Raw genomic sequence first — 25,321 nt, 5'->3', positions numbered from 1 at the left:
TCTAATTGTTGTGGATAATTTATATTCTATCTGTATTTGTTTTCAATCACGCATTGACACAAAAGCAATTTAAATGCTATCTATAACCTTTAGTTTGGATCATTACAGTTCTAAAACGCAAATGACTACAAATGCTTTTGTAGTATTTGAAGTAAATCAAAAGTGTATACAAAATATCAAATAAAATGTATAATTTTACTCATATTTTGTTTGTTAAGAAAATCGACAACCCAAAGCAAATAACCATATTCAGATATTTTCTTCAGATAAGGTTTTGTTCAGGTTATGTTTGTAAAAAGAGACTTCCATAGGACTTGTTTCGTCCCGTTTTACCCATTAAGCCAACTGAATTTTAAAGATCGTTTAGTTTTGAAAATATTCAGTTTAAAATTTTTTTTAAACTTAACTCTTCAGCAAATGGACATTAGTGACCCAAGAGCTAGTACTAAAAAAAAAAAAAAATGAACAAAATTTGACTCACGTCTCAAAAAGGTTCGCCATCGCAGCTCTAGTATAGTGGTATTTTTTTTTTTAAATCTTTTCATGCTGCGTAAGAATCTGTGTCATCCTAAGAGGGCTGAACGATATGCAGTTTTTTTTCTGTGCTGAACATTTAAAAAACCAACAAACAGCTTCGTCAGAGCTCTGTCCGCCATAATTGAAGGAAAATTATACTTTCAGACACGTTGCTGTTTCTGATTAATTATTGTAATTTTTATTAGCTACTTCAGTATAAAGTTCGGACTTTTGTCTTATATATTTCTTTAAAAAAGAGAGGTTAAATTCCTTGCTAGAATTCCGTACCAAAAATTACCACAAATGGAATTACACTTCAGTGATTACACTTTACACTTTTAGTGTGCAATAGGTAATAGGTGCAACAGGCAAGATTCACGCGGGCCACAACATATTTACAAAATGTTTCCTAGTTTTCCAATATCTGGACTCAGAGACTGAGAAGAAACAATCTTCATTAAGGCAGATAGATGTTTATCCAGTCAATCTTGATCTGTATACCGCTTTATTTTAATTTCATAGATGGAAATGGTTGCTCACACAAGAACGTGAAAAATTTCACAAAATTTGTGCAGCAAACATTTTTTAGATATTTCACACCTAAATAAGAATATATTTTTGGGAATTCCTACTTCGTCCTTTTAAAAAACCGAATCATTCTAGAATTCCACTGAGTGGCCGACATACGAGGGTCGTTTGAAAAGTCCGTGCAAAGTCAGAGAGATAGCACCACTGGCGCGTATCGAGGTTATGTTTAGTTAGTAGCATCTCTTGGAAGAACACACACCAAGTTTCAGCCAGATCGGTCTATTTCTTTGTGTTTGGCATTCGTTTGAATCGAGGAAGTCGAGTGATTTTCAAAAAATGGACGAAAAAGAATTTCGTGTGTTGATTAAACACTACTTTATGAAAGGCAAAACGCCTGAGGAGACTAAAGAGAAGCTTGATAAACATTATGGTGACTCTGCACCTTCGATTAGAACAGTTTATAAGTGGTTTCAAAATTTTCGGAGTGGCCATATGGGCACAAGTGACGCTGAACGTTCTGGACGCCCTGTTGAGGTTACTACTCCAGAAATCATTGATAAAATCCATGATATGGTGATGGATGACAGAAGAGTGAAGGTGCGTGAGATTGCTAGTGCTGTGGGCATCTCGAATGAACGGGTACATAATATTTTGCATCAACATTTGGACATGACAAAGCTATCCGCAAGATGGGTGCCGCGATTGCGCACGTTTGACCAAAAACGAAATCGTGTGAAGTGTTGCAAGGACGGTTTGCAGCTGTTCCAGAAGAATCCACAGGACTTTAAGCGTCGTTTCGTCACTGTGGATGAAACATGGATACATCACTACACTCCTGAGACCAAAGAACAATCTAAAGAATGGGTTACCAAGGGGGAATCTGCGCCAAAAAAGGCGAAGACCGTTCCTTCGGCCGGAAAGATTATGGTGACTGTCTTTTGGGATTCGCAAGGAATAATCCTCATCGACTATCTGGAAAAGGGTAAAACTATTACAGGTGCATATTATTCATCGTTATTGGACCGTTATTGGAGCTGCAAGAAAAACGCCCCAATCATTTGGCCCACAAAAAAGTCCTTTTCCATCACGACAACGCACCAGCTCACACCTCAGCAGTTGTGGTCGCAAAATTAATGGAAATAGGGTTCCAACTCGTTTCACATCCCCCCTATTCTCCAGACTTGGCTCCCTCGGACTACTATTTCTTCCCCAATATGAAGAAATGGCTGGCGGGAAAAAGATTTTATTCAAACGAGGAGGTGATTGCAGAAACGAATGGCTATTTTTCAGACTTGGACAAATCCTATTATTCAGAAGGGATCAACAAACTAGAGCAGCGTTGGACGAAGTGTATAAGCCTAAAAGGAGACTATGTTGAAAAATAAAAAAGGTTTACCCCCAAAAATTAAGTAGTTTTTATTTTTGCACGGACTTTTCAAACGACCCTCGTAATACCATCTTAAACACTGTTAAAAACACCATTATTTCTAAAAACTATATCCCTGACGTGCAGATATTTGACCGATTTCAAATAGAATTTCGTTCTAGAAGAATGAATTTAAGAAATTAATGAGTTTGGAATTATTGCCTCGATACTCCCCTAAGCGCTATTTCCTTCATAAAAAAACATTTTCCATTTTCATTTTATTTCAGTACATCGTGGGGCCACCAAGAAATTACCTCGGCGGGGGGGGGGGCCGCCAGTTTGACATCCCTTGAGCTACAACTTTTAATGTAACATTTTGAAAAAGAAAAGCGTTCGTTTCCTTATAAAATTGGCTTTTCAGCAGGTTGTTTTTTTCCGCAACTTACCGTAAAATTAATTTCAGTGCATTTCCCGTGGAGGGAATGAGTTTGGAGAAAGAGGTATAGCTGTAGTCGCCACGGTAGCCGAGCGGTTAGAGGCGAGACCTGCGAAGCTAATATGTATTGTGGTATTGGGTTCGATTCCCGGTCGCTAGGCTTTGGATTTTATTTAATGGTTAATAATAGTTATTTATTTAACAAATGTGGAAAGTAGTACTTTTCCTCACACGAGGCAGGGTTTGCACGCACGAGCGAGCAAAGCGCAAATTGCCGAGTGTGAGGAAAATACTTTACACTCGAGTTAAATATTATATTTTTTCTGCAACCATTAGGGTTATTAACTAAAAAAAAAACTAAACAGGAATCACTAGAATCCATTTTAAATTTCTATAAGGTAACACTATAACCTTTTTAACTGTTATAATTAAAAATATCTAATTATTTATTAAAGTATTATTTTTATTTCTATATTCCTTTCAATTTTTATTTTATTTTTTAATATTCGTTTTTTAATTATTTAGTTACGTTAAATAAGCTTATTAAAGTTTTACAGAAAATAGTTAATAACAAAACTTCTTATATCAAGGAAGCACAATAAAGTTTTTCCACTCACTAGTGAGGAAAGCGACACTAATGGGAATTTTTCCCCACTAGTGAGGTAAAGTTGGGCATTACACAGCTGATTTTAATTGAGTAATGAGAACATTCATACATGGTTGCAGAAAAAATAAATTTACAGTAAAGTATGTTTGCTAGTCGCCTCCGTCCAAGACACCTAATTGGTAGATGGACGTTAAGCCCCGCCTGAAAAAATAGGCGATTACTTTACTTTTTTTCTTTTACCTGTAGTTGTGATTTTATTGTGTTTTACTCTTTTTACATTTTTATGTTTACATGATTATGTTGAAGTAGATCTTTTATTAATAAAAGATCCATGAAAAATGATTCTATTTTAATATAAATGAGCCGATAATTGTTAAATAATTTTCCTATATAGATGCTAAGTATATTTAAATATAAATAGAATTTTACCTCCGTAATGTGTAATATACATTCAGTTCAGCTGCCATTTGTACTCATGGTAATCCAAGTAATTGAATACGGAACGAATAAATTTATGTCCAATTATCAGTCTGTATTGAAGCAGATATTATTATCCCATAGAGATAATGATTAACTTTAGAAATAGGATTCAAAAGCATCCACTTCTCTCACTCAATGCATCACTCAATGTTCCGTCTGGTAAAAATCCACTTTTTCAAGCCTAAACCTGTGCACAATAAAGTTCACCCATCCTACAGACACTTTTGGTGGTAAAATTATCGTTTCTCTAGCCTTTTTGAAGTTAACTCTTCATTTCATTAAACTATTGGCACTATTTAAAAAAAACAGCATTTAACCAATTTCAAAAATGTATTTTCCTTATAAGTAAGAACATTTCTGTTCTGTTAAACAGAACTGAATTTAAGTACATTCAATCAACTTGTAATTTGATTAAATTTTGCGCTAATACCTAATAAAATTATCCAAACTTTGATTAAATTTGATAAAAGCTGCTGGAAATAGTTGAAACATTCTAATTTGTCAGAAATAGATCCACTCCAATAACGTGCTCTTGCTATACTGCTCTCACGATAAGAGTAGATCACTAGAGGCCATCTTCTCTTCTAATCACCTTAGAGGATTACCTGGTAATGTGGAGGAAGATAGGTGTTCTATGAGAGGGTTAGGATGTGCTGCTGTAGAATGGAATGATGAATTTGAGAAAACAAGTTTTAGTAAGATCTGTATTGAAAGGGAATTTTGAGGTCATTATGGATGGTGAAGTTAATATACATAGAACGGAGCGTTTAAGAAGTTTTTGAAGTATTTTTGGACTGTAATGTCTGGAGGCGTAGTGAGTTTTGGAACGCTTAGTCGATCTCCCATACTTCGATGGCCGTATGACCAAATAGGGTCGCAGTAACAGTAGATATAAGAGTTTTGTTATGTAGGTTGAGTTTCGAACGTTTCTCAAGTAGTCTGGCGGGACGTGAGAAAAGCCAGTCCTGTAAGTGGTTGATGTGTGTTTGTAGAGCTCGTGTAGCGATAAGAGGATCGGAATGAGGTGATATACTGCTGTATATAAGGAGTAAAGAAGAGGACCTAGGACACTGTCCTGAGGAACACCAGCTCGAGCTAGATGGATATCAAGAGTCTGCTGCTCCACAGTTCACTCTGAAATATCGATCTTTTAGGTAAATTTTTAAATATTAAATTCTTCTAGTTTTATGATGCATTCATATTTTTAAGTTTGAATTATATATTTATGTAAAAAGTTGTTGCGTTGGTTAGTTTCTTGTCTTTTCAGACTAGTATGGGGATTCCATGTCAACCGTTTGTCCTAGGTGCAGTCCAAGGTAGCGTACTTTGTCCACGGTTGGTATACAGAAGTTTGGTTCAAGATGATAGGAGGTAGGATTTTCCGTCTGAGAGTAAATACTATAAACTTTGATTGAGTAACGTTAGTTTTGATTCTTCATTTGAAAAGACAGTCCTGTAAGTGGTTGATGTGGGTTCGTAGAGTTCGTGTAGCGATAAGAGGATCGGAATGAGGAGATAAGATTGCAGTATCATCAGCAAAGATGGAGAGGGTGGTATTTGGATGTTGAGGTATGTCTGCTGTACATAAGGAGTAAAGAAGAGGACCTAGGACACTGCCCTGAGGAACACCAGCTCTGGCTAGATGGATATCAAGAGTCTGCTTCTCCACAGTTCACTCTGAAATATCGATCTTTTAGGTAAATTTTTAAATATTAAATTCTTCTAGTTTTATGATGCATTCATATTTTTAAGTTTGAATTATATATTTATGTAAAAAGTTCAGTTTAATATTTCTGTTCATTATCGAAGATTTATTTATCGATTATATTATCAGATTGTTACCTCTGTTCTGATATATTTTCATGTATTATTTTTTAATTTCTTGTGTTTGTTTAATTCAGTAAAAATTTTTGTTTTATCTACATTTATTATGTATTAACCAAAGTGTAATTACGCCAACTCTTTATTTAAAGTTCAGGGCACTATAAAACAATTAATAATTAAAATAAACAATAAACAAATAAATATTATTCATCATTGTGGAATTGTGAAATAATGTTCGACAATATTACTGCTTACTTTTGGTCTATAAAAAATCGATCCAGAACTCGAAAAAGATATTATTATTTGGAATATATCTTCTTTTTTGTTTTATTGATCTCATCGAAATTTGCCTAAGGCAAGTATAGTAAATACGAGGGCAAAATTATGTAAAGAAAAGGTCAGTGAAGATGGTTTTTACGTATTCATGTGGCTATGGTATGAACTAGAAACGGTAATGTCTGAATATCGTAGAATAATATTGGGAAGTTAGTATCCGATAAAAGCCATTTTGGTTCTCTTACCTCCTTCAATAACTTAGAACACCAAGAGCTAGCGAAGGGGGGAAAGAAATGTTCGTTCTTGTACTGATATCTTTAGTCGATTTATGGTAGGAGCTAGGACATCGCAACTAGACAATTTGTATGTGGCAACTGCTGACCCTTTTTACCAACAGTATTTCTCTTGCTTCTGCCCTATCGCGAACTCTTTTAGAAAAAAAAAAAAAAAAAAGATAAGGTATCTAGGAGGCACTAACATCGGGATATAACTTTATGGGTGGTACACCTTACTATTTATTTGATTATGTGTTACATATTTATTTTCCTACTTTATTTTATTGTTTATGCATGTTCTTACACGTGAAATAGAATGGAATAAAGTGCATATTGTTAGAACAATCAATTAGTTTTTGATTGACAACCAACACCTTTTAGAAATAACTAGATAAATAGATAATATTCTGTACTTAGTGCATATACAGGGTGACCAGAGTTATATGCTCCACCCACTTTTTTTTATAAACGGCGGGAAATTTCGAAAAAATAAAAAACACGCATTTCATCATTTTTAGTCTAGTTTATTTTTAGTGATTGACCCATTTTTTTAAACCCCTGTATCTCGAGATACAGCATCCAACTCCGTTTTTTTCAAATGGAACGTTATATTTTTTTTTGGCATATTTTTATAGTATTTGAGCTCCTAAAAACAAAAAAAAAACATTTTTTGAAATCGGTCGAGTTTTTCAAAAGTTATGGTAATTTAAAATATGAAAAAAAAGAATTCACTTTATTGTCAAAATTACGTTATTTTTTTTAAAGAATCTGTTTAAACTGGGCACAATCGACGGATAGGCAAGCGAAAACTATGGACTCCCACGCTTTGCTTGTAGCAGCACTTATGGTGGCGAAGTCAAGATCTAGGCAGGCTAGATTTATTCGACGTTCAGGTTGTTTTTTCTACAAACGTTTGGTATGGAGTTTTAGGAAATCAACTAATCGGCCCATTTGAGATTTTTCTCTTCCCGAAGTTGAAAAATCACCTCAAGGGAACTCATTTTTGGGACAGTCGAAAACATTCAAACGGCTGTAACCGACCAGCTGAAGGCTATTCCAGTATCAGAGTTCGAGTACTGCTATGAAGAGTGGAAGAAACGTCTCCAGCGCTGTGTGGCTTCAGAAGGAAGTTATTTTGAAGGTGACAATATAGAATTCTTTTTGAATAAAAAATTAGTCTCAGCTAGATACAGAGATAATATAATATAATATTAAGTATTATCACAACCCCGGCGTAGGATTTCCTTATATCTTTTCAGTGGTCAATACGAGGACTATTTCATCAAATCCTGGAGTACTATGCTTTTTTGACATCCTATGAGAGGATTTGTGTTTGAATTTTTTTTTTTTTTTTTTTTTTACCATTGTTGCCAACCAATCCTAATTGGACAGAAAATGTCGTACGCTCTTTGTATATATATAGATATAACTTCTCGATTAAGTGAAAATTTTAGTTGCTCAGCTTCCTGCAGCGCATTTCACGTAGAGATGGCTACCAGTTTTTTTAAGATGAAAACCCCGAGGGTTGTAAGTTAGTTTAGAAATTGATTTAAAATTTCAATTTTCTTCTGTAATTAAGTTTAAAAATCTTGTTTGACTTTCATTTTTAAAATCGTGCCTAAGGGTTTGAAAAAACTATATTAAGATAAAAGTTATCAAGACATTTTGAACGAACGCAAGCTACACAAAGGTTTATATATTTTTAAAGAGAGCTGTCTATGTATACAGAAAAGGAAAATAAAGGAGTGACCCTTCTGCTTAAAAATAAACGTTGAATATATTTCTCATTCTGTTTCTAAGGATCACAGTTTCACTGCCAATAAGGACCAAGTCACGTTCCTTGTTTACAAAATCATATCTGTAGACACATGTACACCAGCTGCATATTCGAATGGAATACTAAAATAATATATCTCCCATGGTGCTTTAGTTCTTTTATTGGGTGTCTACAATCGAAAATAAAGCGCAGAAACTTGGCAATAATTTATGGAATTAAACTAAGCAAATAATCTCATGTAAGGTAATCAACAAATTTAAGATTTAGTTAAGAATGTGCTACTAAATATGAATAACATGTAACTAAAGTAAGGTTCTTAAAATATCCTGCCTGGTGCTTATGGGTAATTTTGTTATTCGTCTTAATATTAACATTTTTATTCGTAATATCTCTTAGTATACCCATTATTATTTTACAAAGTATTAGGGAAATTACAAATAAAAATTAATTAGGTCAAATATCGTGGAATATCGACTCAAATCATAGTAGTAAAAGGAAATACCAAATATCTTGGTAGTCGAAGGGTGTAAAGCCTTGAGTTTGGGTTCCACTTTAAATGAATAATCAAGAAGAGGATCTGAGAAAGAATTTCCAAGCTAAAATGAGAAATGAATTATTTGTGAACCCTGAAATAAAACATTTTCAAAGAAATAAAGCAGGCCTAAAATTAAAAACATACGTCCTCCAATTAGAGATTAGAAAAAAGATAATGGAAACCACTATATTATCTACATGATCAAAAGAAATAGGTTAATGCCTACGGTGGAAGCGATAGCTTAGTATTGCTATAATTAATTTTTAATGACACTTTAATCATAATTTTATTGTACATGGTTGTGAATAATGTAATAAAACTTAAGTTAAAATGACTGGCATATACAATGAAATGTTTCTAATCAACGAACCATGTTAAAATTAATCAAAGGAATAAGATGTAAGTATACTGGAAACTAAATTAATATGAACATGTTCATAAAATGTTCAAAGACTAGGGGAGTTAATCTTCTGTGAGAATACATATCAACAACAAAAGTGGTAATATTAAGGGAATTTGTGTTGAAATAAAGGCGTACAATACCTGCTAGTTTTCTCATTTTCAATTTTTTGTTTCTGTTCCTAAACTAAGTGAAGAAAATATTTTAAATGAATTTCTACGCTGAATTCTGTGATTTGTACTACGGGTTATACAATAATCTTTTGATAATAAACAAAGAGCACAATTTACTTATAATATTACACTACGCTACACATAAATATTAAAACATAACCTCCTCTCTTCCATCTTGCTCCTCCAGCCCGCGCCACAGTCGCTCCACCTGACAAATTCTACATTTTGGTGGAACTGTTTGCAGAAAAAGATGATTTGTGCGCTGTCTGTTGAGATAATAAAGAACTATTAATTTGTACCAAAACTTGTACAAGGGAATTGTACTTACCTTAAGAAGCCAATACTCTTGTAGGATTAGCTCTCAATAGCAAATAGTATAGCGAGATAAATTAATCTATGTAGCCTGTAGCTAGTAATAAACTCCTCCGAGCATAAAACTTATCATAGTCATAAAAATACGTTTATTAATTTCAATTAATTGCTCATTAACAATTTTACTTACTTTCACAACAAATTACAAGTAATATGAAAGGAATTTAGAAATTAATGGTCTCTGGAAATGAACATTGAACAACAAAATGAAAAGAACTGTCATTGAAAAAATTTAAAAAATAAAAACACGTAACTTTCTAAGAGATAGCTTTGTGTTCATGAAGATTCTACCTGCTCATTCTGGAAATGAAGGTTTATTTGAAGCTAAAACATGGAAATATAATGCACTAGCTAAAAATAGTTTTTGGTTAATCAACAAAAAATCAATTTACAAAAAATAAAATAATTATCCGCATTGATTACATTAAATTTTAATTCGTCCGTAGTGATAACAAGGTTCTCTCTGAAAACTTTAAAAGAGAAAAACATGCCGGCTTATCTTCTTAAAGCTTTTATTAAATAATTGCGGAACATTTTAGTCATCAAATTCAGCCTTTTATGGCTAGAGATAATTAAAACAATAAAGCTTTTTAATTAGAAGTTTAATTATAATGAAGATATCACAAACTGGAGATGATGAAAGGGAAAATAATTTTAACAGAGCAAACGATTCATTTGTACGAAAATTTTCTGTTTTTTTAATTATTGCTGCAACATTGCGTTAAAAATACCCAATTTGTAATAAAAATTAAAGCAATTCTGTGACAAATAATTTTTCTTTATTAGACGTTACTTGTAAGTTTTACTTGATTTTCGTTGTACACTTTTAACGTGTAGCATGACAGCCCATTGGCCTCGAAACCTCATTAAGTTGGAGTTCTAAATAAAGTATATTGTACATAAATCATATTACTTCTGACTTACATTAAGTTTTCCAAAGTTACATTACTTAACACGTATCGTCAACGAATTTGCTCTGACAATGCAATTGTATTTGTTTATAAATGAATCCTAATTGAACTGAAAACACATTATGGAAGTCTTACTTCATCTCCTCCTCTAAAAATGCATTTTTCAGAAAAATGTTTACGTAAAAACGTTCTAAGGAAGGTTAAGGTTATATTGTTAGCAATAGTAGTATTGAATTTGTTGCAAACGACGGTAGATGTAATAGAAGAGTTTTGTTGCCTATTCCGCAAAAGAGTTTTAAATTGCTTTGAGTGCCAAAAATTTTCGGAATGTTATATTTTCAGGTTACGAAAATTGGGGAAAAAATGCGTTTTTTAAGTCAGCTTCAATACAATTATTCTTTCTGGTAAGTATGTCTACAAAGCCTTCAGCATCAGCGGCTTTATCTATAAAAGTGAATATTAGGTGAGTGAATTGATTCGGCCTAATGTCCGATTGATTTATTGTTTATTCTTTGAATTGTGTAATTAGCACAGGAATATTTAATTAGACTTAGGTTCACCTGAAATATCACCTTTATTTGCTCTTGGGTTTTTCTGTAAATATTTAAATAATGTAAGTTGTGAGTTTTGTTTTTATTTAAGCTTTATAGATTTTTTTCCGAACGTTAAGTGTCTATTCGCTATAATATAACCTGCACAAACTGATTTAACTCCACTTTTTGAAATATCTTAAATTTAAGAGACAAAGCACTTGGTACTAGTCATAGCTTTTGATATACTGTAATCAATTTCCTAAATAACAAAGATTAACACCATTAAGCGACAAATGTTTTTGTTCATTGAATAATAAATCATTTATTTCAGAAGTCATTTTGATTAACTCCGTGTACTAATGTTAATCGTTGCAATAATTCAACTCAAATTCAGTAGCAGGCGCTGAATGTTAAAGGTAAATTTATTTGAATTTATATTATAAACGGATTATTAAAACTGTCCGGTAGGACAGTTGTATAATGGTTGATTGTCTACAAAGTGCACGAAAAAGCGTCACGTTGAAAAACACCAAACTTTTGACAATTTTTTTTTTATTTTTCTATAAAAGATGAAATTCCTAAATTTTCTTTTAAATATAGGGTAAATCCTCGTTTATAAGTGTAAATTCTTTTTTGCAACAACCCAAATCTAATAGATTTCAGGAAAATTGTTGCCGAAAATGGGCAAAAACGGCATTTTCAGAAATTGTTCTTGTTCTTCACAGTTGTTACCTTTTTGTTTGTAAACAACGTAGCAACTAAACGTGTGAACCGATTTCCATGAATGAGGTGTCATTCGCTTCGGAATTTCGTGTAGATGTAGCTTTTGTGAGTCTCGACGCTGTACATGCAATGAGAGAGGAGTTAGCCCCATATATGTAAGGCCCCCACTAAACTAGTATTACTTATACTAATAACTCTGTAAATCTTAGCTTGATTTTGATGAGACTGATTTTTTTTAAAAAAATTTTATCCAAAAAGAATTACAATTCTATATTGTCACCTTCAAAATAACTTCCTTCTGAAGCCACACATCGCTGGAAACGTTTCTTCCACTCCTCATAGCAGTGCTCAAACTCCGATACTGGAATAGCCTTCAGCTGGTCGGTTATAGCCGTTTGAATATTTTCGACTGTCTCAAAATGTGTTCCCTTCAGGTGATTTTTCAACTTCGGGAAGAGAAAAAAAAGTCACCAGGACTCAAACCAGGCGAATAAGGAGGCTGAGGAGCCACAGAAATGTTTTTACTGGCCAAAAAACTCGTTTATTGAAATTGATGTGTGACAAGGAGCATTATCGTGATGCAACACCCTCTTGTTCTTTTGATGTTTGGTCTCACACGAAATGACCCTTTTTCGAGGGTTTTTCAAGAACCTCTCGGTAAAAATGTGTTGATTGACCGTTTGATCTTGACTTTGTGTGACGATTCCGTGGTTATCGAAAAAAAAAAACAAATCAGCATGCATTTGATCTTCGACTTCGCCATCCTTGCTTTTTTTGGGCCTTGGAGAGGTTGAAGTGTGCTGCCACTCCATGCTCTGGCGCTTGGTTTCTGGGTCGTACTTAAACAGCCAAGACTCCAGTAACCAGTAATGACACGAAGTTGAAAAATCACCTCAAGGGAACTCATTTTGGGACAGTCGAAAACATTCAAACGGCTGTAACCGACCAGCTGAAGGCTATTCCAGTATCGGAGTTCTAGCACTGCTATGAGCAGTGGAAGAAACGTCTCCAGCGCTGTGTGACTTCAGGAGGAAGTTATTTTGAAGGTGACAATATAGAATTGTAATTCTTTTTGAATAAAAAAATCAGTCTCATTACTTAATTTACAGACCTCGTATTAAAGGACAGTTATATTAAGATAAATTCTTTTTAAGATAAAGAGAAATGTGATAAGACTATGGTAAATCTGATGGACCTGTTAAAGGTTTTGGTAAGAGGTCTAATGGGGCTACACTTATGTTTGTAAATGTGATCCCCTATATGTGTAAAGTTACACGCTATAGTACAGAAAAGCAGTCTTTAGGCCAATCCCTGTTCAGTAGCACCCTCATCTCCGCTAGCTATGAATTACCCAACTGCTTCTACCCACTACATAGCCCACACATATACGCAGTTACAACCCACTTTCCAGCTTTGTCATGCAGATCCTATTTAGATCTCTAAAGTACGGCGCCTGCAACAACCTCACTACCCATCTACAACGGTTCATCTTCTCTTTATGGCAAAACGTAAAACCTCCATTCCCGTTGATTTCATCTTTTCACATCTTTCATTCACAATGGGAGCTTGGTTATATATATATATATATATATTACGTTTGGGTCTCGCTGGCCTAATAACGTACCAGGAAGGGGGGCAAGAGTTAGAGAGAAAAAGAATTTCAATAAAACGCCAAAAATAGGACATCAAGTTTCCGCTACAAAAAAAAATTATTTATTAAAACTTCCCAGCAGGACAGTTGTACCAACCCTCAGTCGTCAAAAAATAAAAAACACCAAACTTTGACCATTTTTTCCCTCTTTCCCCCCTCGCCCACGTATTGATTAAAACTTCAAAACATTGTTATAAAAACTTCCATTGGCTAACCAACAGTACCTCACAATTTTCTCGTTCCTTTACTGGAATTTTGAAAAATAGAAAAAATCTCTCTTAAGCTAAAAAAAAGTATCAACGCTGATTCTCCTCTTCCAACGCTTTGCATAGATTGCAATGAGGAGGAGGATTTCAAACATATAATAATGATATGTCCACGTTATGTAGTAGAAAGGAAACGAATGTTTGACGACATATACAGGTATTTAGATGCACCATTTCGCTATGAAGACATAATATTCTCCACCAACATCTAAGGGCTTAAATCTGTAGCAGAGCTAGCAATGAAATATGAATGTATTTAAAAGTTATAGAATGAATGCAAGAAAATGATTACAGAAGGATTACGTGATTTTAATTTCGGTTAAGCTATAAGGATGGCAGGAATATAGAGTACTGATCCATCTATTAGTTGTAAGTTTTATGTAAATAGTTGTATATAGTAGAAGGATGAATGTGTGAAGCGAATGTATTTATAAGTAAGAATGGAGAGTGAGTGATATTCTAGTGATAAGCACTTAGACGATGGCTGTATGGCGAAAGCCAATGCCAAAAAACAAAAATCAACGCTGCTTCTATGATAAAGTAAATAACAACTTAGCTCTTATAAACAAGCCTACAATATGAATTTATATTAGCTTTTAGTGACCGTAAAAATATTATTATTAAAGGCTTGGGGACATGGAAAGCGGTCTATCGCGGCGGGAAACGATTTCCGACCGAGGCGGTCAGGCGGTATTACACTATGTTGCATAAACTGTGTCAAACAGAACGCGTTCTAACGCCTCGGGCCAGTCTTTGTCGCGACGACAAGCGTTTTGGTAATACAAAATTACAGATTTCAACGGTGACCGCCTTACCACCTAGTAAGTACGAAATAAAGATTCCAATGTTAAGAAACTTTATTACTCATTTATTACTTCATTCTCGCGACATACGAAAATACCAGAAGAACCTATCTTCATGTGACTCCAGTTCGATACATAAGCGGTGGTATTCCCCTAATTGTTCTCTCTTCTTATTGATTTCATACACCCAACTTCGTCTTTTCTTCTTTTTGCTTTGCAAAGCTAATAGTAGAAGGAGTTGTTCTTAGTCTGAGCTCAAACACAATATATAAAAATTAAAACAAAGAACAAGAAAACGCACTACTACTTCTCAAGAAGAAAGCGACCAAACTGGACCGCTCAAACAAAGATATCGCGTCCTGTGTGACGTCCCCATATCGCAGACCGCCGCGACAGACCGCTGGATCGTTAAATAATAAATAAAATCTATGATTGTCCCAATAGATTGGGAGCAGTAAGAAACTAAATAATAGTTCCAAGACAGATCTTGATCAAAATAAATTTTCAAATATTAGAGAAACACCAACTAGAGATTTTAGTTTCATTTTAATTTTAAAAATCTGGATGTTCTTTTTTTAAATCTTATATTTAAAGTTGTTCTTTCTGGTGTGACGCATTCCAAGTTAGTCATTTGTCCATATGTACCCCAAAGTAGCGTAATTTGACAGAATTGGGAAACAACATTTTATTAAATTTACTAACAGGTAAAAATTTACTTTTAGAGCGTAAAATTCACGTTTAAGCGGTCTTCGCCTTTTTTGGCGCAGATTCCCCCTTGGTAACCCATTGTTTAGATTGTTCTTTGGTCTCAGGAGTGTAGTGATGTATCCATGTTTCATCCACAGTGACGAAACGACGCTTAAAGTCCTGCGGATTCTTCTGGAACAGCTGCAAACCGTCCTTGCAACACTTCACACGATTTCGTTTTTGGTCAAGCGTGAGCAATCGCGGCACCCATCTTGCGGATAGCTTTGTCATGTCCAAATGTTGATGCAAAATATTATGTACCCGTTCATTCGAGATGCCCACAGCACTAGCAATCTCACGCACCTTCACTCTTCTGTCATCCATCACCATATCATGGATTTTATCAATGATTTTTTGGAGTAGTAACCTCAACAGGGCGTCCAGAACGTTCAGCGTCACTTGTGCCCATATGGCCACTCCGAAAATTTTGAAACCACTTATAAACTGTTCTAATCGAAAGGTGCAGAGTCACCATAATGTTTATCAAGCTTCTCTTTAGTCTCCTGAGGCGTTTTGCCTTTCATAAAGTAGTGTTTAATCAACACACGAAATTCTTTTTCGTCCATTTTTTGAAAATCACTCGACTTCCTCGATTCAAACGAATGCCAAACACAAAGAAATAGACCGATCTGGTTGAAACTTGGTGTGTGTTCTTCCAAGAGATGCTACTAACTAAACATAACCTCGATACGCGCCAGTAGTGCTATCTCTCTGACTTTGCACGGACTTTTCAAACGACCCTCGTAATAAACAAATCTCTGAATTATGAAAATTTGCTTTTTATTTTTTATATAATAAGCGATCGTTACTTGGACTTTTTTTTTTATAAATTAATTGGAATAAAGTGCTCCATTAATTTTACAGCCCACAGTTTTTATCGAAGAGTTATTGAATTACTGACGTTCGTTAACTTCATCAACTGGTGCTTGAGTCGGTAATTAGTGCAACTGGCGTTAAAAGCACTAATAGAAACTAGCTCTGATTAACCTCGTTGATAGAGTGCTCATAGAAATGAGGTAATTACAAAACAAATAAATAAATGTGTGAAATGCAAGCATCAAAATACAACTTCTTCTTTGCAATTTATAATAATTATTATTGATTAAATTATCACTACATTTCAAAATTAGTTTTTTTTTTTTTTACTTTTTTTACAAGGTGTCCAAGAAGGTCCCAAGGTGCCTTGGCTGTGGGAAATGCCCACGCTTCTTACTATATAAAGATTGATGGTCTTTATAGAGAAGGTTGTTACAGACAGACAAATGTATTTACCTATCTCTGACAAATTTAACCAGTTAAGTGTGGAATTTAGTTTTAAAAACTCCCCCACAGTGTGCGGAATTAAAATCAGACAATGACGTGAATACACGTCGAATGCAGGGCAAAACAACCAAAAGTTTACAACGTCGTAGTAGTCACTGCAAGCGACTTTTTCTGCAATCTCTGGGGGCTTGAGATTACAAAGCATTCTGCACTCTTTCAAAAATCTTGCACCGCTTCACGTTATGCATTGCTCTTGTTAACTAGGGACGCAAGAGCTTTTACAAGAGAAGAAAAGAGCTTTGAATTCTGTGTAAAATCAAATCATGCTCATTCTGAGATCTGTACCTCTATCTAAGGTAAAAACGGGCATTGCACAAGGGTTGAGAGCTTTTATTTGTGTGTCTAATTCCCCAATCTCTAATGCGGAGACCAAACATGTACCAACCACTTAGCAGACTATTGGTAAGGAAACATCCCACCAAATAATATTCTTACTGTATTTTATAAAAATTTTGAGTTTTTATAGTTAATGGCAATTTTATATTTTTCACAACCAGTATGAACGTTGAACGCACCGTAATAGAGATTTGGTTTGGCGTGTATACACGTCAAACACGCTTAACTAGTTAAGAAAGATACTGTAACTAGAATGTAAGTTTTTCTATTAGTTGAGCTTCGGTGCCAAATAATCTTAATTCTTGAATAATAAAATGGTTTAAAGAAAAACCTACCATATCCTAACTTCAAAAACTACCCTTGGAGAAATGTTTCAATTAAGTACATATTATACATATCTATATATTAAGCAATTAGTACAATTACCAAGGAAGGGATTAGCTATGCGTGTTAGCGTATTAGATTCCAACGCGGAGGTTCCGGGTTCGAATCCAGCTGCAGGCACTTTAGTTTTTTTCTCTTGCCTTGGAGCTTCTTACAGCTCACAGTCCAATGATGGGCAGTGTTGTTTGTAACGAGAGTGCACTGTCCGGAGGCTGGCAGTGCACTGAAATAAAGCTCCGGACGCAAATAAAGAGTAAAATTTTCCACAAGATATTGGATTAAAGGGACTATATGAAAATGATTAATTTATTTGTGAATAAATTTGTTCAATTTCACCATTATTTATTGTTCATTAGCGATAAAATACTAATCTCAACAGAACAAAGCATAAAACCATACGTTATGTGAAGAGAATTCGGAAATCTTCGTTATTATCACAAAGAGAACTGAATGAGCTCCTCCTAGCCCCCCTCCACCAGCTAAAGTTCTATTTAATGCGTACATTTCCAATTCAGGTTCAAGAGTTAGCATTCGCTACCTTGGAGCACATTCCATTTACTATCAAGCCCCATGAGATCTTCTCAAGGGAGAATACCAACATAATCTGAAGGAAGTAAGTGGAAGGCGGTGGGAAATACAATAGATTTCCGTACCCTAGGGTAAATCCGGCAAAATACTATCATGTGTTCACCTTCAACACACACACTATAGTGACTCACAAACAAACACACTATAAAACAAATACAATGTTAAACAATCTACACATTTAGTTAACCAAGAAACATAAATCTTCGTGATTTTAATCATTACTGATGGTTATATAAACTCCGTGTGATAATTTCACTTACAAAACATGACCACAAATCAATTTGCGCCATTAAAAATAATTTCAACCAATTCGGTGTGCGAATAACAGCAATAATTTCACTCACAAACAGAACCACCAATCAATTTGCTCCATTACAAATAATTTCAACCAATGCGGTATACCAATTACGGCGATAATTTCACTTACAAACAAAATCACCAATCAATTAGCACCATTACAATGATTTTATCCAATCCGGTGTGAGAATTACATCGATAATTTCACTCACAAACACAACCACCAATCAATTAGCACCATTACAATAATTTAAACCAATTGAGTGCGAATTAAACCGATCATTTCACTCACAAACAGAACCACCAATCAATTTGCACCATTACAAATAATTTCAACCAATGCGGTATACGAATTACGGCGATAATTTTACTAACAATCAAAATAGTCGAAAAAATTAGCACCATTACAATGATTTTATCCAATCCGGTGTGAGAATTATATCGATAATTTCACTCACAAACAGAACCACCAATCAATTTGCACCATTACAAATAATTTCAACTAATGCGGTATACGAATTACGGGGATAATTTCCCTTACAAACAAAATCACCAATCAATTAGCACCATTACAATGATTTTATCCAATCCGGTGTGAGAATTACATCGATAATTTCACTCACAAACACAACCACCAATCAATTAGCACCTTTACAATAATTTAAACCAATTGAGTGCGAATTAAACCGATCATTTCACTCACAAACAGAACCACCAATCAATTTGCACCATTACAAATAATTTCAACCAATGCGGTATACGAATTAAACCGATCATTTCACGAACAAACTGGAGCCTCACCAATCAATTTGCACCATTACAATAATTTTAACCAATCAGATGTTAATGCAGCAATAATACAGATTCATTTTCTTTTATATTGCGCTAAAGCAGGATCGAAATTTCAAGATTATATTTACGTATCAGCTTTAATTAATGAAGTAAGTTCCTAAACATTTAATTATTAATATTTCACTTAATTAAAAAATGAGTTAAAGCATAAAACAAAACTTTCTACTTAAAAAATAACGCTAAACAAATATTTCTTTGTTCGTGAAATTATCCAAATAAAATATCATTCGTCCGATCATTTTTCTTCGGCCATTTTGAGTTTTATATTTCGCACATTTGTGCAATTATCATTGAATCAAGGCAGTTGTGTAATCTAATCAAAATAATCGAATTGTAAAAGTTATACTCGTACTTGAGTTTTTCGTATTTTGTGATTTCTTATATGATTTAAGGCTTGTTTTTATGTTTTTTACGTTTAGTTATGTTCTTTTCTGTTGCTACAAATATATTTCTATAACCTTCGTCTCACTGTTACCTATTATGAAATGAGAATTTCGGCTCTCGTTCGACTGATTAAAGTCTTAAGCTCTCTACGTTTTTTCGTTTTTTATCCTGCTCACCCAAATACATACGTATTCATCATAGACAAATTGAAAAAACTACTTCTTTTTTTTTGAAATCAAGGCACAGTTTCTTATGAATATCATTCCAGAATATGACATCTTCTCTTTTAAGACCTTTAAGATCTATTATGTCCCTTACTTTAATTAGAGTTTTCGCACCACTGGGTCCAACTTCAGTTACGTCTAAACAATGATTCTTAAATCCACAGAATTTATTGCACCTTTTTCTTTATATTACCGTTGATAATATAAATTGTATTAATTAATATGAAAATTGGAAAAAGATCTTAATTATTACAACATTTTTTTCCTATAAATATAGCTTCCTATTCTTAGAGTTATTTATATTAAAGATGTTGTTTAAAAATAAAATAATAACTAACCAGAATTCTGATATTAAAGGACATTTTCTATTTGACCCTATTTTATCAAGTCTTTTAACCTCCATTGTACGGTTATCAGATAGTAACTGATAGTCCCAGGGTTGTCCGTACAGCTCCTGGAGAAAGGATAGAAGGGCAATTGCATGAATGGGAAAGAAAAGAGCTTCACAGATGCACAAAGGTGAGGAGGGAAGAGGATCCTTTAAAGTGGGGACAGGAAAGTTACCCTAACAAACTTTCCTTCTTCACTAACTTCGTAGACCCAAACCAGTTAGGCTCCATTTGGGAATAAAGAGGATCATGTTTACATTTTGAAGGTGTGAGATAGTTTATATTACTATTTTAATTGACATTATTATTTAATAAAAATGTCCCAATTGTTGAATAGATTCTGTTATTTAATATATTGCAACCATTATTTTCTCTTAAATGCAATTTTAAATTAAATTGACTACAGAATGCAAGCCTATTCACAAGCGTAAAACTCAAAAGATAGCCCGGAAGCTGACTGGGAGGTTTCTCCTTGTAGCTTCTTCCGGAGGCGATTCTACATGGAAGAGAATCTCTCACTTACTTCCGTTCTCGGAACGGCAAAGACCAAAGAGCAATGCTACTTTCTCAGTCAAGCAAAACTGGAGTTGAAGAATGCTGGCTAATACCTCATGCATTCTGAGCCTAAAGTGCCCTCGGCTTTGATTAAGTGAAATTTGACAAAGAGTTCTCTTATGAACAGGTGATATCCAGGCGTCAAATTTTCGACTGAATTTTTTTCATTGGGCCTTAAAAGGTTCATCCACTTTCTCATTGCCCTAAAAAGACCTGGCATTCTTAAAGTTAGTTTTAATTTGATACATTATAGTTTAACGTTGACCAAAAAACGTTTTTATGTGCTGAAGAAAACCTGCGGATGGATCCTCGAAATAGGGAGATCTGCATCTTTTCGGACAGCCAGGCTGCACTGAAGGTCCTTGTCTCCTTCAGAACTATCTTTTCCCTGGTCTGGGAATGCAGAAAGGCCCTGGAACAACTGGCTCGGCACAATATAGTTCGGCTGGAATGGGTGCTGGGCCATGTGGGGATTAAGCGGGATGGAGACTGCAAATCAGCTGGCCAGGAATGGAGCTAACACTCCTTTCATTGGCTCGGAACCAGTCCTGCGGAGCACCAAGGGTGCAGTTCGTGCGGCTCTCTGAGACTGGATCTGGAAGGAGCATTAAAAGAACAGGATGATGTATCCTAGGGGTTAAAAACATCAAGACTATGAAGCCTTGGCTGTGTAAATAAAGAGCGAAAATGACTCTGTGCTTGGGTAGAAATCAGATTAATCTGATCAAAGGAATATTCACGGAGCACGGTAGGTTCAGGAAATATCTGTCCAAAGGTGGGGCTTAATGTGCAGATTGTGTCCAGGAAGAGGAGGAAACGGCCTCTCCACCTGTTGTTCAATTGTGTCGCAATCAAGTGGTTGCGCTATGAAATCTTGAAAGGAGATAGTAGCGCAAAAAGAACTAGTAGGCAAAGTCCTCAACCTCTTTAGTAGGGGAGAGTTCGTCTACTAGATCCAAAAAAAGGGGGCTGGCACAATAAGCCTCTTGAGGCTGCGGTACCATTTGGCGTAGGTCAAGTCTTGTTTCTAATTATAATCTTTAAAAAAACCTTTAAAAAATAAGCTAAAATAAATAAAAAAACTTTACAAATATTTACTAATTATGTAACAATAATAATTATTTGATTTTAACTCAGCTATTAAATTAAATAATAATAAAAATAACTAAACATTAATTGGCGCCATCTTTGAAATGGATGCAATAATTATGCAGTTGTTTTAAATGAAGCTATTGTTGGTTTATTGATTAAAGATGGAGGTAAAGAGTTTTAGAATAAAAACGATTGAATTAAGAATGAATTTTTGCAAGTGACTGTTCAGAATTGAGAAATACTTCGACTTTTCTGGTGTTTCTAATATCTAACTGAGATTTATTGCTGAACATATGGAGTAAATATTGTGCATGTTGATTCCTGAAGAGCATGTACAAGAATTTTCCAAGAAAATACTTCCTTCTATACTTTATATTCAGACAACCAAGAAATATGAAGTGAAGGGTAAGTTGTTTGCCCCTTCTTAGGTAAAAGGAGCGTAGGAATTCAGAGAAGTGAGAAAGAAGGAAGAAGTTAGAAAGGATGTGACGATTTATTTATTTAAATTGAGACGGATGCTTCAAGGCAAGAACCTAGGCTACAAAGTAAGCCTTTATCCTTTCCAAAAAATAAAAAACCCTTATTTTCAACCAATAAGCCTAACAGTCTCAGTTCGTTAACTTCGCAAATCCGTTAAAATAAAAATTTATAAATTTAACCTGCGGAATCAAATGCGCTCTAAATTTCCTTTTATTTGTATCCCCACAAATCGTGGATATTTCCCCATTGTGCCATTACACTGTCACCTTAATCTTTACATCGTTGACAGATGAGGCTGCTGAATATGAACAAGATGTGAGTCACAGGTGCAAACTGCGCCAAATTATTGCTTAGGTCCTTTTAACTCCATTTAATATAATCTCGAAGAAGATATTAGATTAAAGTTTTGAATAACATTCTTCGACTGTGATTCATGTTCATTTCTTTTAATCTCTTTGATTAGTGAACTTAAAATTATTTTTAAATAAACTTTTAGAGTTTAATAATCAAAATCTAATCTTTTGTTCTGGATCAATTTAATCTTTTAAGTTCACCTTGCAGTCGTATTCTATGTTTCGTACAGAGAAGATCGCTCTCTCAATTTCATTAAATTGAAAGTGTTTATTAATCGTTTCTAAATTAAAAGTACACTTATCTTGTAGAGTTTATCGCGTACTATCGCTTGGTGAAAGTGTAGTGCGTGAATTTTCCACGTGAACATAGAAAAGTGGATTAATAGTGCTTTAAACCTCATTAAGTGAGTACATTTATTATTTAACTGAGGTTAAAGTTAACTGTAAATAACAACAATAATTGCTTGTACATATCTTTGTATATATTCTCTGTATATAGATTCTCTTTCTCTTGTATATAGTTTCTCTCCTCTCTTTCTCTTTATTCAACGTAATAAGAATACGACTTTTTTTTTTTTTTTTTTTTTTTTTTTTTTTTTTTTTTTTTTTTTTTTTTTTTTTGCTGATTCTTTTCTCGATGGAAAATCGTCATCACGATGCATGACACATGCATAGAGAGCTCCACGGACAACGAGTCCACCACTTCCGCTCAGCTCACGACAAAGAGACCCAGCACCGCTGGGAGCTCACCGAAAAAAAATAAAAAGCAGGCTGCTACTAGAGTCACAAGAAGCTCAAAAAAAAATGCCGCATCAACCTCTGCCTCTGCAGTAGTCAGTAATCGGCCGCCGGAAGTAAACCCTCCTCAACTGACACAATCTACTTCTGCCACTATCGACATAGCACCACCGGGCGTCCTAACGTATAATCCATTCAACTTACTGAATGCGGAAGATAATATGGACACCACAGCTGCAGCACCTTCAAAAAAACATAAAACACGTGTTGCAGTACGCAGAGCTTTGTGGTGCTTTAACGCAACTAGTAGGCAAAGAAAACTTCGTATGTAAAGCCCGCGTAACAGACCTCATGGTCAATGCTACTACACCAGATGCCTATAGAGCAATAGTTAAGTACCTCCAACAACAGAACGCGGAATACCACACGTTTCAGCTGGATGAGGACAAAGCGTACCGTGTGGTTATACGCTACCTCCACCAAACAGTTCCTATTGAACTGATAAAAGAAGAACTCACCGAACTTGGACACTCAGTGAGAAACGTTACTCCCGTAGTGCATCCAGTTAATAAACAAACACTGCCCCTCTTTTTCATTGACCTCGAGCCAAGAAATAATAATACAGACATTTTCGAGATTGAGGTCCTGTGCCACACACGTGTCAAAATTGAGGAACCACACAAACAACGGTCTATTGTTCAGTGCAAACGGTGCCAAGAGTACGGCCACACACGAAGTTACTGTCAGCACAAGTTCCGATGTGTAAAATGTGCAGGAGATCATCCCTCGCAAAGCTGCCTTAAACCTCGCACCTCTCCTCCAACTTGCGCACTGTGCAATGGAAACCATGTTGCGAGCTGGAAAGGATGCTCCGTTCATAAAGAGCTGCAGAAAGCTAAAAGAACTACAGTTCCGGTCTACATGCATCCTTCTGCAGCTCGCATCACCAGTCAGCCTCCACCACCACCGCTCCAGTCAACAAGCTTTCCGCCACTGCCAACCAATAGAAGCATCCCCAGAGTCAACAATAAGGTATCTTTCGCCCAGATGGTGGCCGGGCCGCCACCGCCTCAGCCTCTCCCTCCACCTCCCGCCAATACTTCTTCAGGCGATATTGCCAGTGTCCTCAACTCCTTCCTCAATGACTTTAAATCCCTCATCACTCCCTTAATCTCTCTCCTCACGACAGTAGTGAATACCCTTCTTCCTAAACTGGCTCCCTAATGCCCTCAACCCAACAATCCATCACCTTACTCCTTTGGAACGCTAACGGACTATACAACCGAAGACAGGAACTAGACATACTCCTACACGACAAACGAATTGACATTGCTCTCATCACTGAAACCCACTTCACTGATCGAACACATTTCTCCATCGCTGATTATGTACTCTACAAAACAAATCACCCTGACGGAACAGCTCACGGCGGATCTGCTATCCTCATTCGTAAATCCCTATCCCACTTCTTAATACCTTATTCCTCAGCTCCTCATCTACAGACAACCGTTATCTCTTTAAATGCGGAACCATTCCTCTATACAATAGCTGCCGTGTATTGTCCTCCAAACCACACAATCAATCCTAACGACTTCCTTTCCTTCCTGTCCTCCCTTGGTCCTAGATTCATCTGCGGTGGTGATTACAACGCGAAACATCCTGCCTGGGGAAGTCGGCTGGCCAATCCCCGGGGCCGCTCCTTCCACAACATCCTCTCCCAAACCAGCTTCTCTTACATCTCTCCCTCTCAACCAACATACTGGCCTAGCTCTCCACAGAAACGTCCAGACCTCTTAGATTTCTTCATCTGCTCCCGCATCACATCCTTATCTCCTGACGTTTTTACTCTAAATGACTTGTCCTCTGACCATAGCCCTGTTATTCTCTCCCTCGACGTTCACCCCAAAATTGTTGCCCCTAGACCTACACTCATTACCGGACCAATTGACTGGGACTTTTTCAGAGAACAACTTGAACAAAGACTAGACTTGAAAGTACCACTCAAAACAGCCGAACAACTGGACGACAATGTATATCACCTTACCAGTAGCATTCAGGAAAGCATCTGGCATGCTACAATTGATACCAGACGCAGAACTTTGGCTTCACACTACAATCTACCTCTCT

At 35.4% G+C, this 25,321-nt stretch overlaps 1 protein-coding gene across 6 annotated transcripts in view; it reads right to left on the bottom strand.

Moving 5' to 3' along the window:
• The window catches only part of LOC141447096 (obscurin-like), a 676,918-nt gene that overhangs the window by 187,879 nt on the left and 463,718 nt on the right, over positions 1-25,321 (bottom strand). For 2 of the 6 annotated variants that reach the window (XM_074114300.1, XM_074114301.1), the window contains exon 1: positions 9,164-9,341. The exons of the other annotated variants lie outside the window; for them this stretch is intronic. The gene's annotated coding sequence lies outside the window, so the exon portion shown is untranslated. Of the gene's footprint in view, positions 1-9,163; positions 9,342-25,321 lie in introns of those variants that run through there. 6 annotated transcript variants of the gene reach the window in all.

The sequence above is a fragment of the Rhodnius prolixus genome, unplaced genomic scaffold (genome assembly GCF_049639745.1).
Source record: "Rhodnius prolixus isolate KJV_2025 unplaced genomic scaffold, Rpr scaffold_7, whole genome shotgun sequence".
Classification (NCBI taxonomy): Eukaryota; Metazoa; Arthropoda; class Insecta; order Hemiptera; family Reduviidae; genus Rhodnius; species Rhodnius prolixus.
Note: the sequence above shows the minus strand (reverse complement) of the source record. Positions and strands in the feature narration are given on the sequence as shown.